This window comes from Engystomops pustulosus, chromosome 1 (genome assembly GCF_040894005.1).
Source record: "Engystomops pustulosus chromosome 1, aEngPut4.maternal, whole genome shotgun sequence".
NCBI lineage: Eukaryota > Metazoa > Chordata > Amphibia > Anura > Leptodactylidae > Engystomops > Engystomops pustulosus.
This window is the reverse complement of record NC_092411.1, coordinates 7,876,124-7,890,570: the sequence shown is the minus strand read 5'-3', so window position 1 is coordinate 7,890,570 and position 14,447 is coordinate 7,876,124.

Genomic DNA, 14,447 nt, shown 5'->3' with positions numbered 1-14,447 from the left:
CCTCCACCATGCTGGGAACATCAGGAAATTTTGGGCTCCTGATGTATCCGGTGGCCGGCAGCTAATAATTATGCTTCACATATATGATACCTCCTTCTCCCACATATTGTATAGTCATGTCAGCTTCCAGCTTCCTCTTTGCCTCCTGCTCCTTCACATCCATGTCAGCTCCGGCACCAAGACACAAGAAATGCCCAGGGTTAAAAGTTGACACTGTTCCCTCCCAGGTCAACAGTGTCATTGTCAGCCCATGACCGGGATCTCTAGAGATCGGCTTGTACCACTTCAACATCTGTGACCTGAAGTCACAAATTCGCTATGGCATAATACCATCCTAAAACCTCCAGCATCCAGGAGTTCACCCACCAAAATGGAGAATCACCAGTTTTAATTGTAAGTTTATAGTGAGTAAATGAGGTGATTGGGGGGGGGGGGCTATATTAGGTCTAGGAGCCTACTTATTTAAATCTAGCTTTTATAGTTGACCTTACAACATATAGTAGACAGACACTTGGAGTTGGCAAACCCGGAGGTGGAGCCACCCTACAAATAGGGGGTATTCATACTCCCCCATAATTAGCACTAGAACAAACTATGTACACTAGGGAGCAGGGGGTTATCACCACTTTGTCTGGTTCCCTTTACAACTTTGAGACTTTTTTTGAATCAGACTTGTGACAAAAAAATCTCAACTACTCCTCCCCCTCAGCAATGGTCTTTGCTAATTCTACACTGTCCGACCCATTCAGGATAACAAATGGGAAGAGACAGGGCTGCCCCCTAATTTTTTTCTATCTATCGAACCACTGACCCGATTTAGGTTGTCATCAAGTAATGGATATCATTACAGAATTCGGCAATGTATCCCATTATGAGCTCAATATACATAAATCCCAAGCTCTCCCATTACATATTCCATCAGAATCTCTTCATTACTTAATCTCCAAATACACATTAGACTGGCAAACTGCGTCAGTCAAAAACCTGGGGATCACTCTCACCATATCGCCCTTAACACTATACTCCAGTAACTATCCGCCATTGCTTGCCGAGATCTCTAAAGAATGTACAACAATACAAAAAGGGGAATTGTCATGGCTGGGGCACATTGCAGCCTTCAAAATGCTTTGGTTACCCAAACTGATGTATATGTTTAGGACCCTTTCCATAGTCCTTTCACAAGCGTTACTTAACAAAGCCCAATCAGTAGCCCCCCGCAATAAAAAAAAAAAAAAACTGACGTTCTAGACACATACTGATCAAACACAAAAAAGTGGGGGGACTTGGAGTACCAGACCTAAAAGCTTATCATCTGGCCACTTTCCTGGCCCAGGGCTCAACGTGGTATAATGCTACTAATAAAGCCCCAGTGATGCAAAGCGAATCAGCTATGGCTGGATTCACAGGAGACCTTCACAGTAAATTAATATATCTAGTACATATCTATCTAGGACAGTGGTTCTCAACATGTGGGTCGGGACCCCAGCGGGGGTTGAACGACCAAAACCGGGGGTCGCCTAAAGCCATCGGAGCCGAAATTTTACTGTGTTTTTACTGCGAGTTGCATGGTTTGGGGTCATCACAGCATGAGGAACTGTATTGCGGGGTCACAGCATTAGAAAGGTTGAGAACCACTGATCTAGGATATACCTATGCTCAAATCCACATCCATCCCCATGAAAGTGCTCCTCTTTGGTTGGAAGACCCTCCATAGAGTAGCGCCATGCCAATTAATATTGGCGGACCTCCGCTTCTCTACCCTAGCCCTGGCTATCCCCTTCACCTCTTTGGGTTAATGCAGGTGTCCACTCTTGTGCACAACTATTTGATGGTGATAGTCTGCTCTCCTTTAGCCAGTTCAAAAAACCAATACTCCATCACAGAAAATAAATTCCTACCCTACGCCCAGGTCACACATCTCCTAAAGCCCAAGCAGACGACCAAGACCACTTATAAATACAATACATCTATCCACTAAGAATGTGGGAATGAGAGCTAGGTGTTACTATTTCTCCTCAAGGCTGGAGTTAACACAAACCACAGGGCACTCAAAATCTCTGCACATGCGGAAACTGCTACAAAACTAATGCTACAGTGGTATGACACCCCCTCTCATCTGAGCCAGATTTACCCGGGTACATCTCATTTGTGCTTGAGGGGCTGCAGAAAGGGGATCACTCCCACACCTTCTGGGGATGCCTCCTACTATTCACCTATTTGTCAGAAGAGTTCCATTTTTTACAGCAATTACTCTCTCGTAGTATTCCCAGGTCTCCTCAACTAGCTGTATTACTTATAGGACTCCCTCAACTTATATTTTATGAGAAGAAACTTGTAGTGAAAATTACTGACCATTGCCAAGATTCTCATTGCTAGGAGATGAAAGTTCCACAAGATCCCACACAAGAAGGAGTTAATAACTGAAATTAATGCTGTATACACCTACACGCACTTCGAAAATGCGGCCACGGAACCCTTAGTAAATAAGCCCCAATATGTGTGTTCACCCCCTGCGTGGCGATTATGTATTCTATCAAACGAGCTGTAACCTGACTATTTACCCATTCCAAAACTATTTCAATGAAAAAAGACTCAACTGAGACAAAAAAAAGTAGTAGAAGAAACCAGACAATTGGACACATTGAGGCAGATTTACTTACCCGGTCCATTCGCGATCCAGCGGCGCGTTCTCTGCGGTGGATTCGGGTCTTCCGGCGATTCACTAAGTTAGTTCCTCCGTCGTCCACCAGGTGGCGCTGCTGCGCTGAAGTCCGCCGAGGCCCGCCTGAATGCACTGAAGTTCACCGGCCTATACTTGGTGAAGGTAAGTGTGTGTCCCGCAACACTTTTTTTTTTTTAAATGCGGTGGTTTTTCCAAATCTGTCAGGTTTTCGTTCGGCTACGCCCCCCGATTTCCGTCATGTGCATGCCAGCGCCGATGCGCCACAATCCGATCGTGTGCGGCAAAATCCAGGGGCAATACAGGGAAAATCGGCGCAAATCGGACATATTCGGGTAACACGAATCGGGCCCTTAGTAAATGACCCCCATTTACTTAGGAAGTCACTGGAGTGCACTAAAAGTGCTTTGTCCGTCTAATAAGCTGCGCTGCACAGACAGAACATCAGCGATAAAACTGGACCTATTCATGTCAAAGGTCTTGAGTAGAGATGAGCGAGTATACTCGTCCGAGCTTGATGCTCGTTCGAGTATTAAGGTACTCGAAACGGCTCGTTGCTCAGACGAGTATTTCCCCTGCTCGAGATCGAGCATTTAATTAAAAAAACACAGTGAAGAACAATGAAGAATAGAATAAAAACAGTGAACACAGTGAACACAGGATTATTTAAGTGAAAAACACAGTGAAAAACACAGTGAAGAATAGATTGCAGATGTTCGGCACATCTGCTTACCTGTCGGAAGATACGTGCGGAACGGTGCGAACAAAATAGTATGTGAAGAACAATATATATGTGTGAAGAACACATTGAAGAACACGGTGAACAGGACAGAGACACCGGGGAGCAGCACCGAGACACCGGGGAGCAGCACGGAGACATGGGGCAGCGGCAGCACGGAGACATGGGGCAGCGGCAGCACGGAGACATGGGGCAGCGGCAGCATGGAGACATCGGGCAGCGGCACGGAGCGGCACGGAGACATCGGGGAGCGGCACGGAGACATCGGGGAGCGGCACGGAGACATCGGGGAGCGGCACGGAGACATCGGGGCACGGAGACATCGGGGCACGGAGACATCGGGGAGCGGCACGGAGACATCGGGGAGACTTCAGTGGAAGAAGAGGAGCGGATCCCGGGGCAGCGTATCTCCCGACAAGTAAGCAGATGTGCAGAACATTTGCATTCTATTCTTCACTGTTCTTCACATCTGCTAACTTGTCGGGAGATAATATACGCGCGGAACAGTGAAGAATAGATTGTAGATGTTTGCATACATCTGCTAACTTATCAGAAGACATTCTTTTTCAATTAATTAACACATTTTATTCCCGAACCATGGTCCCTTTGAAAAATGCTCGAGTCTCCCATTGACTTCAATGGGGCTCGTTATTCGAGACGAGCACTCGAGCATCAGGAAAAGTTCGTCTCGAATAACGAGTACCCGAGCATTTTAGTGCTCGCTCATCTCTAGTCGTGAGGTATCTGCCGGAGAAGTGCTTTTTACTACAATAACCGCACCCCATTTTTGAAGTATAAAACTTTCATACTTATACTTATAATAACAATAATAAGACATTGAAATTATGGGTCACAGGGGGTCCGTTATTTAGAAAATTCACTGTAAACTGTTTGAATTGACTTTTTGTATCAATTAAATAGCAAAATTGCTGTGAGAAGGTTCCAGTACGATATAATATTACCCAGATTACTTCCTTTGTCCTTTTGTTCCGGTATATAATAGTCTTTCTGCCGTCACGCAGTGTTTTGTTGACAGAGATGATTGCCGTCTTCTTCTTCCTAAAGAACTTTGCCATAATCCGGTTCTAAATTAAAACCAGTGGAATAGCCGTGACACAGATCCTTCCCTGTTGGTCGCGGGGCCTTTTGTACATCTTGTTGCTCTTTTTTTAATAGTCAGATGTTATCAAATTAATCCTGTCTACCAGCAATTTATTTTAGCTCCATTTGAGATTTACTAAGGGCTTAACAAGACATCCGATTTTTGTCTGTGGTATTAGAGTTTTTAAGACTCTTAAAAAGGCTTAGAAGAAATTGGATGTGTATCCTGTAGGGGGCTGCTTTTTTGGTTAAAACTGAGAAAAGAGCTGAAATAGATTATTGTAACAATATTATATTTGTGCAGTTTATACATTTATTGATGATTTAATTTTTTTAAAATTTTTTAAAAGTGTTCCCCACAGGGGCCTAGCCTTTTCTCTTGGCCTGGATGGAGCCGGGGCTCGCAACGTCGGAGTGGCTGGCTGTTGCAAACCTTAGGTACGCAATGGTCAGGGTGCTTGGTATATGAGAACAGAGACCTTGTCCAGAGCCTGGCAGGTCTCCAGCAGGTGGTGTGCGCAAGAAAATGTAGGGAGAGGATGATATAATAGGCAACTCCAATGTGTAGATAGCGATCCCTGATGATGGAGGATGGGGAGCCCGTGATGGTGAACAGCCTAATCCAGGGATCACTCGGAGGCACTGGATATAACTTACAATTCTTTATTGGAACAGCAAATAGCAGGCAACGACCTTTAACATCAGCAGAATTTCAACTGGAAGGAGATAAATGGTCGGAGTGCAGGTCTGCAGGAAGATGGTTGCTCACAGCCTCACAGTAATGGCTTCAGGCTGGGCTGGTAAATATGGAACAGAGTCCTGATGGTGGATCTCTGTCCTCAGGCCTAGTCTCTTGGGACTGGCTAAGGTGTCAGGCATCAGTCCTGAGTCACCTCTGCTTCCAGGTTGGGGACACTGGCTCTGCAGCACTGACCTGTGCTGCACACTTCTGACTTCTGCTTCAGGACCGACCTCCTGGTAAAGACAGAACCGCAGACTAGGACTGACTCATGAGTCTGAACGATGAGCTCCCACCCTCAAGGGTTTTTATCAACTCCCTTTGTGAGGCAGCAAGCACCTGTCCAACTAGCTTACTCCTTCCTTACAATAAGTACAGAGCATTTAATTGGACAGTATAATTAACTCTTAGCCTCCCAGGCAGAGATTTACAGCTGCATTTACTGTGTTTACCATGTTAAAGACCTCCTAATGAGGTGATCAGTCTCACCAGGTAGCCACTGACATGGAGAGGGACACTTTCACAACACCTACCTATCCCACGCATTGGCAGGGGCGTTGAAGTACTAAATAGTGATTAACCCGTTAAAAAACAAACTCTGATGAACCTGAATTTTATAAAATCAAAACCCCAACTTCCTCCTTCTCACTTCCCCAACTCGGCAGATGTATTTAAATTGCTGCACTGTACAAGTGACATCACAGGAAGTCCCCACTCCTGCTGCTGTCATGTGACCTGCAGTTGCTACAGGCAAATCCATTGGTCTCACCCTTCTCCGGGGCTCTGGTTCAGCACTTCCTGTCGACACAGCTCTCTCTACATACAAGCAGAGATTGGCAATGGTGGGCAGCACAGCGCTCAACTGGAGGACCAGGTTTGATATTTTTCTATCCCCAGAACCTATATACAAAAAACCTGATCCCGGACAACCCCTGTAAGTAAAAATTTACATACACACACATACAGTACCTGATATTAAATCATGACGGCACTGTATATATAAATTGAAAAATAAGCAGCTCTCCAAACAATTGAGGAAAAACTTGTTTGAGGATTGCTTTCCAGGGCTCCAATTGTTTTCCAATTGCTGCCTACTTTTAAGTTTCTTGTATCAAATGGAGAAATAGCCATTGTCTGATGGTTAGCATCCTCCTATATATACTCAAGGAAAGTCCAAGCAGACACTCACAATGGTCGGTGCACGCCAAAGGTTCTTCAATGTATATAAAAAGAAAATGCAGCACTCTAATCTATTGAAAAAATGTGGCTCTTATCTATTCCATATCAGGTAATAGCTAATCACCTGGTATGGAAGAAACGCATGTATATATCCTACCCTAAGATCTTTAGCACTTTATCCCACTCAACCCCTTCCCGCCGCGGCCCTTTTTCGATTTTGCGTTTTCATTTTTCACTCCCCACATTCAAAAATCTGTAACTTTTTTATTTTTCCATGTACAGAGCTGTGTGATGGCTTATTTTCCGCGTAACAAATTACACTTCAAAATGGTGGTATTTAATATTTCATGCCGTGTACCGGGAAGCGGGAAAAAAATTCCAAATGCAGTGAAATTGGTAAAAAAACGCATTTGTGCCGTATTCTTGTGGGCTTGGATTTTACGGATTTCACTGTGCACCCAAAATTTCTACCTTATTCTTTGGTTCGGTATGATTACGGGGATACCAAATTTTATAGGTTTTATAATGTTTTCATACATTTAAAAAAAATGAAAACCTCCTGTACAAAATTTTTTGGGGGATTTTGCCATCTTCTGGGGTTAATAACTTTTTCATACTTTGGTGTACAGAGCTGTGGGTGGTGTCATTTTTGCGGATTTTGATTACGTTTACAATGTTATAATTTTTAGGACTGTACGACCTTTTGATCACTTTTTATAGAATTTAAATTTTTTTTTAAATGAGCGCGATTTTCCGTTACGGGGTTAAACGCAGTGAAAAACCATTATCATATTTTGATAGATCGGACATTTTCGGACGCGGCGATACCCAATGTGTTTATGATTTTTACTGTTTATTTATATTTATATCAGTTCTAGGGAAAGGGGGTGATTTGAATTATTAGGTTTTTTTATTATAATTTTTTTATTTTAACTTTTTTTTTATTTTTATTTTTACTATTTTTCAGACTCCCTAGGGTACTTTAACCCTAGGGTGTCTGTACGATCCTATCATATACTGCCATACTACAGTATGGCAGTATATGGGTATTTTACTACTCATACAGCACATGGTAATGAATGGGTTAACCCGAAGTAGCTTCGGGTCTTCGTGAGACCCAAAGCTACCATGGCGACGGATCGCCGCTCCCCGATGACATCACGGGGAGCGACGATCCACGGAAAGATGGCGGCGCATGCCGGCGTCGATCAGCGGTAAAACACCGCCGGCACCGATCGCGGGTGTTACCGGTAAGCCTTTGCTGCAATATGCAGCAAAGACTTACCGGCTATGGAGAGGGCTCGGCCCGCGAGCCCTCTCCATGTAACGGGACCCGACATGTGACGTAGTACTACGTCACATGTCGGTATGGGGTTAAAGAGGACCTGTCACCCAGAAATTCTGCACTAGGAGCTGCTTACTAAAGTGGTGTTATAATGATAGCTTTATCAGGAACCTCAAATAACACTATCTAACATCGCTGTAAAGTACAATGGATTCATGAGGGGACGGTCCGAGGTGCTGCCTCTTCCGTGGACGGACTTACCCTCTCCATAGGGCAGCAGTGACTGCCGTGCGTTATGCGGCAGTCACAGCCCCTAATCCCGCCCACAATCCCTCCCCTCATGAATACGCTTTGAGATCGGTCGATTATACTCTGCAGTGGTGTTAGATAGCGTTAACAGGTTTCCGATAACGCTAACAGTGCAGGGCTGCTGCATTTGTTTTAGCACTACACGCTGCTTACTTTAGTAAGTTCCGAATTTCTGGGTGACAGGTCCTCTTTAAAGAGAGATATAAAATATTGGGAGAAATCCCCTCATGTAATACCATTGAAAACAATGTATTGCCCTTAAGCTCTTATTGTTTTCTATGCCAAATACGATGTAATATTGTGAAATTGCTAATTTTAGAGACACACGAGGCTTGTGTATGCATGTATATGTTTGTACGTCATCTGCTGTTATATTTTGTTAATACAAAAAAAAGAAAAAGAAATTAGAATAACACTATTAACTTTACTCATATTGTAAGCTTGTTTTTGGTACCATATCTATGAAGTAATCTTGGTTCTGCTACTATATTTGTGGATTTTAACTTGGATTTTGCTTTGTTTCTAAGGAGAAAGCTTGGTTATGGTTCCATATCTATGTAACAAATTTGGCTCTGCCACTGTATATGCGGGACACAGTCATCATACAGCCCAGGGTCCTTGGTTACCCTAATCTGTCCCTGGTGATTTAACTTTATTGACAAATACATGAGGACATAAGTGCATGTTACACAGAAAAAATGTATTTTAGATGGCATGTTGTCAACACCTGTGGGCTAAGTCCCTGCCTAAAGCAGGTAGACCGCCCTGACAAGGGCGAATCCACTATCAGGAACCTAACTGACGGTCCTTGAGCGACCTTACAAGATGACAGGGAAGACTTACTTTGTCTGGCAGCTGCTGGATGGTGGAGCGGACAGGTAACTGCAATACAGGTATAGGCCAGTGTTCACACTGGTAACAGAAACCGACAAAAGACAGACAGGAAGGTGGGGTCACACTAGGAGGTAAACAATACTGAAGGACAAACAGCAGTTACAGCAGTGGAGTCAAGCAAACCGGGTCAAAACCAAGATGGCGGCAAAGGTACAGATTCGTATAGCAAATAGAATGGTCAGTAGGCAAAGCAGAAGTCAGTACACAGAATAGCAAGAAACGCAAGAGCACTAGATACACAGAAAGACTGAATAACCAGCAGCCAATGAAGGGGCTGGGAAGAATATAAGGCAGTAATGGACACCGCCCCCAGCATTGACTGGCTCAGCCGTCCATCACTCAAACTGCAGCTGCAGGCAAAACGAGTACAGAGGCACACCCAGCTTTCCCAGGATCAGAAATGCAGCTGTCAATAACAAGCAGCTCTGGATGTGGTTTTCCAGCAAGAAGCCTGAAACCTGATCCCATCAGAACAATTTGCGAGTTCTGACACATGTTGTATCTTTTCTCATATTTCACATCTTATGTCTCAAAATCCGATATATTGGGCACTGCTACATCTTAGACATACATATATAAATTTGAATTCCTCCAATAACTTCTTCATAAATTCTCGCCATTATGACACTTTTAACACTGAGTCGGTGAGTACATTAAGAAAAAAAATCCCTTTAACATTAGATCATAAAACACGTGCTGATGGCTCAAGGTTAATGGATGCATAAAGCAAAAGTAATTCCGTATCAAATCCGGAGATGATAAAGATTTGGACACATGCAGGACTAATAATCTTTCTATTACAGGTGCCCTATGCCAGCGACGAGCAGAAGATGTTGCACGCTGACATTTACTTGTCACAAAGCTAAGGGGGAAGAAGAAATTGTTCCTGCCTCGTGCCGACCCGGTCGCTAACCTTCCAGCTCCGAGCCATAATTGGGGTTCCACCGAGCTTTAACATTTCTATTGATTTAATAAGCTGAAGAGCATTTCCAATCACAGGAAGATATTATAAAACTATAATTTGATTCACATATCAAAATGTTAGACGTCGTTCTTTACTGCGGTGAAATATTTCATTTGCTTCAGACCCAATCCTGTTCTCACCTAATGTTACCGAATGGTGAAGAACCTTGTGGGAACGGCGGCTGACACTTTTATACTTGTATAATCTGTAGACAGATTCCCGTTCCCATCGTAAGACATATTAATAACATAGAGGATGACACCGCGATGGGATTCATTTACACCTTTATTTGTTAGGGTAGTGTCCTTCCAAAGTTTTTAACAACTTATTAAGTTTTTATTATCTTTAAAAGGTCAAAGAAAGACAAGTTGTCTCAGTGGTTAGACCAACAATCATGGGAAGGGCTTGACGTACATATTTGTCCATGTTTAATAGCTGTGTTCATTTGCCAATCTTAAAGAGTTTTTTTTTTTAGAGATTTTGGTAAACCTCTTGGGGGCTAAGACAAGTGTATTTACATTGCTTTGGCTTCTGATTCTTCCGGTTTTCAGTAGTTGCACCCTGTTGGATGTGCCAGGGGTTACAGGACCCATTTGGCCAATCTGTGGTCTCCTTGGAATTCATTATAATGCTTGTGACATCAGAGAAAGTGATGTCATGTGGTCCAAGGACACCATGGACAAACCAAAGTGGGTCCGCTGATACCTCTGCTGATACTGTGCTGAAGACCGGAATCGGGAGACGGAGCATGAAAAGTCCACTTTTTTTTTCCCACCTCAGCCCCATAGGTATTTGATCACTTGAAATCACATAATGCCTCCATGGAGTTATACTCATTCCTCCCCATCCTCCCTGAAGGCATACTGTGATTTCATGTGATCAGATACATACAGGGTCGGACTGGCCCACCGGAGGACCGGTGGATCCTCCGGTAGGCCCCCGTTACCTCCGCTATGGCAGGGGCCTCCATGCCGATCTGAGGGCCCTGCCAGCAAGGTCGCACGGGTCCACAGTGGGCTCCCGATATCTCCGCTACGGCATGGGGCCTCCATCAGGGGCCCCTGCCAGTGAGTGACAGTTCTGGTACTCGATGGGGCCTTAAGTGGCCACTCGAGTACCATCTCTGCTGTAATGGCATTGCTGAGTGTTTGTGCGACACGGCCGTTTTTATTCCCCGCACGCGTCGCACTTTGACCCCTGTTGCGCGGCAGCGTGATGATGCACTCACGCTGCCGCGCATCGGGGGTCACAGTGTGACTGGTGCCGGGAATAGAAACGGCCGCGGCGCAAAAACACTCAGCAATGCCATTACATTGTGAGTTCCACTATCGCGGGGAGAAGAGAAGCGGAGGACGCGGGAGCGCTGCGACAGGTAAGTGAGGTTTATTATTTTCATCTAATAGTCTTAACTATATAATAGGGGGCCACAGAAGTAAGGGGCTACATCAAATAAGGGACTCCATTGCAGGGATCAATGTTAAAGGGGCCACTACAAGACTAAATGTAATAATGGGACCGGTTGCAAGAATATATAATTAATGGCCACTACAGTAGTGGTACGGTCCCAATATATACAGGATAGGGGTAGTAGTACTGTGCTGTGCCCATGTATACAGGATAGGAGTAGTAGTACTGTGCTGTGCCCATGTATACAGGATAGGAGTAGCAGTACTGTGCTGTGCCCATATATACAGGATAGGGGTAGTAGTACTGTGCTGTGACCATGTATAAAGGATAGGAGTAGTAGTACTGTGCTGTGCCCATGTATACAGGATAGGAGTAGTAGTACTGTGCTGTGCCCATATATACAGGATAGGGGTAGTAGTACTGTGCTGTGCCCATGTATACAGGATAGGAGTAGCAGTACTGTGCTGTGCCCATATATACAGGATAGGGGTAGTAGTACTGTGCTGTGCCCATATATACAGGATAGGAGTAGTAGTGCTGTGCCCATATATACAGGATAGGAGTAGTAGTACTGTGCTGTGCCCATATATACAGGATAGGAGTAGTAGTACTGTGCTGTGCCCATATATACAGGATAGGGGTAGTAGTACTGTGCTGTGACCATGTATACAGGATAGGAGTAGTAGTACTGTGCTGTGCCCATGTATACAGGATAGGAGAAGTAGTACTGTGCTGTGCCCATGTATACAGGATAGGGGTAGTAGTACTGTGCTGTGCCCATGTATACAGGATAGGAGTAGTAGTACTGTGCTGTGCCCATGTATACAGGATAGGAGAAGTAGTACTGTGCTGTGCCCATGTATACAGGATAGGGGTAGTAGTACTGTGCTGTGCCCATGTATACAGGATAGGGGTAGTTGTACTGTGCTGTGCTCATGTATACAGGATAGGAGTAGTAGTAATGTGCTGTGCCCATGTATACAGGATAGGAGTAGTAGTACTGTGCTGTGCCCATGTATACAGGATCGGAGTAGTAGTACTGTGCTGTGCCCATATATACAGGATAGGAGTAGTAGTGCTGTGCCCATATATACAGGATAGGAGTAGTAGTACTGTGCTGTGCCCATATATACAGGATAGGGGTAGTAGTACTGTGCTGTGACCATGTATACAGGATAGGAGTAGTAGTACTGTGCTGTGCCCATGTATACAGGATAGGAGAAGTAGTACTGTGCTGTGCCCATGTATACAGGATAGGGGTAGTAGTACTGTGCTGTGCTCATGTATACAGGATAGGAGTAGTAGTAATGTGCTGTGCCCATGTATACAGGATAGGAGTAGTAGTACTGTGCTGTGCCCATGTATACAGGATAGGAGTAGTAGTACTGTGCTGTGCCCATATATACAGGATAGGAGTAGTAGTACTGTGCAGTGCCCATATATACAGGATAGGGGTAGTAGTACTGTGCTGTGACCATGTATACAGGATAGGAGAAGTAGTACTGTGCTGTGCCCATGTATACAGGATAGGGGTAGTAGTACTGTGCTGTGCTCATGTATACAGGATAGGAGTAGTAGTAATGTGCTGTGCCCATGTATACAGGATAGGAGTAGTAGTAATGTGCTGTGCCCATGTATACAGGATAGGAGTAGTAGTACTGTGCTGTGCCCATGTATACAGGATAGGAGTAGTAGTACTGTGCTGTGCCCATATATACAGGATAGGAGTAGTAGTACTGTGCAGTGCCCATATATACAGGATAGGGGTAGTAGTACTGTGCTGTGACCATGTATACAGGATAGGAGAAGTAGTACTGTGCTGTGCCCATGTATACAGGATAGGTGTAGTAGTACTGTGCTGTGCTCATGTATACAGGATAGGAGTAGTAGTAATGTGCTGTGCCCATGTATACAGGATAGGAGTAGTAGTACTGTGCTGTGCCCATGTATACAGGATAGGAGTAGTAGTACTGTGCTGTGCCCATATATACAGGATAGGAGTAGTAGTACTGTGCTGTGCCCATATATACAGGATAGGGGTAGTAGTACTGTGCTGTGCCCATATATACAGGATAGGAGTAGTAGTACTGTGCTGTGCCCATATATACAGGATAGGAGTAGTAGTACAGGCGGTCCCCTACTTAAAGACAACCCATAGTTACAGACAGACCCCTCTGACCTCTGGTGAAGCTTTCTGAATGCTTTACTTTAGTCCCAGACTGCAATGATCAGCTATATGGTGTCTGTAATGAAGCTTTATTGATAATCCTTGCTCCCATTAAAGCAAAAATGTTTAAACTCCAATTGTCACTGGGGCCAAAATTTTATTTGTCTGGATCTACAATTATAAAATATACAGTTTCGACTTACATACAACATAATTAATAAGTAGTATCACTGCAAGACTTTATAGATGAAATGATTAATTGGAAATGATATATTATGAAATTAAAGGGAACGATGTAAAATTTAATTTATTAGGTGTATCATTTTATTTACTCAGGGTTGCGTATTGTTTAATACTGAGGAGTCGCAATATAATATTTGATTTATGGAAAGGGCACAGTATGGCTTTTATTATGGGGGTATATTTGGTATTTGTGAGGAGCACAGTGTGGTCAGTTGTGTGGTGAGTGGTAAATATTATTTAGGAGCACAGTGTGGGACATTATTATCCAGGTGACATTATGCTGTAGTGACTGTGATATTTTTAGTTGCACAGTGTGGAGATGTGCCTCACAGAGATGAAGGTATCAGGTGAAAATTCTCCAGTGATAAGAAAAAAAAAAGGGAGAAGTCGTCCTGCAGTTCAGTACCCAAAGGAGAAGACGTGTAACATGTAAGGTACTGAATCCCACTTCTGAGTCTGATAACTGATTACTGACCAACTATCTAGACTATAATGTAATTGCCTAGTTCTTATGTGCTGCAGAGAACATACGAAGGAGGTGAAGGGTTATAGTTAGTTATTCTTATTGGTAAGTTGGTAAGCACAATGCAGCCGCTGTGAACTCCTGGGAAATAACAAATATTTCTAGGTAGCGGTATGGTGGGCCCCCCAAATCAATTTCTCTGGTGGGCCCTAGGCACCCCAGTCCGACCCTGGATACATACATGGGGTAGATTCTGCAAATGTTAGTGGGTAAAGGA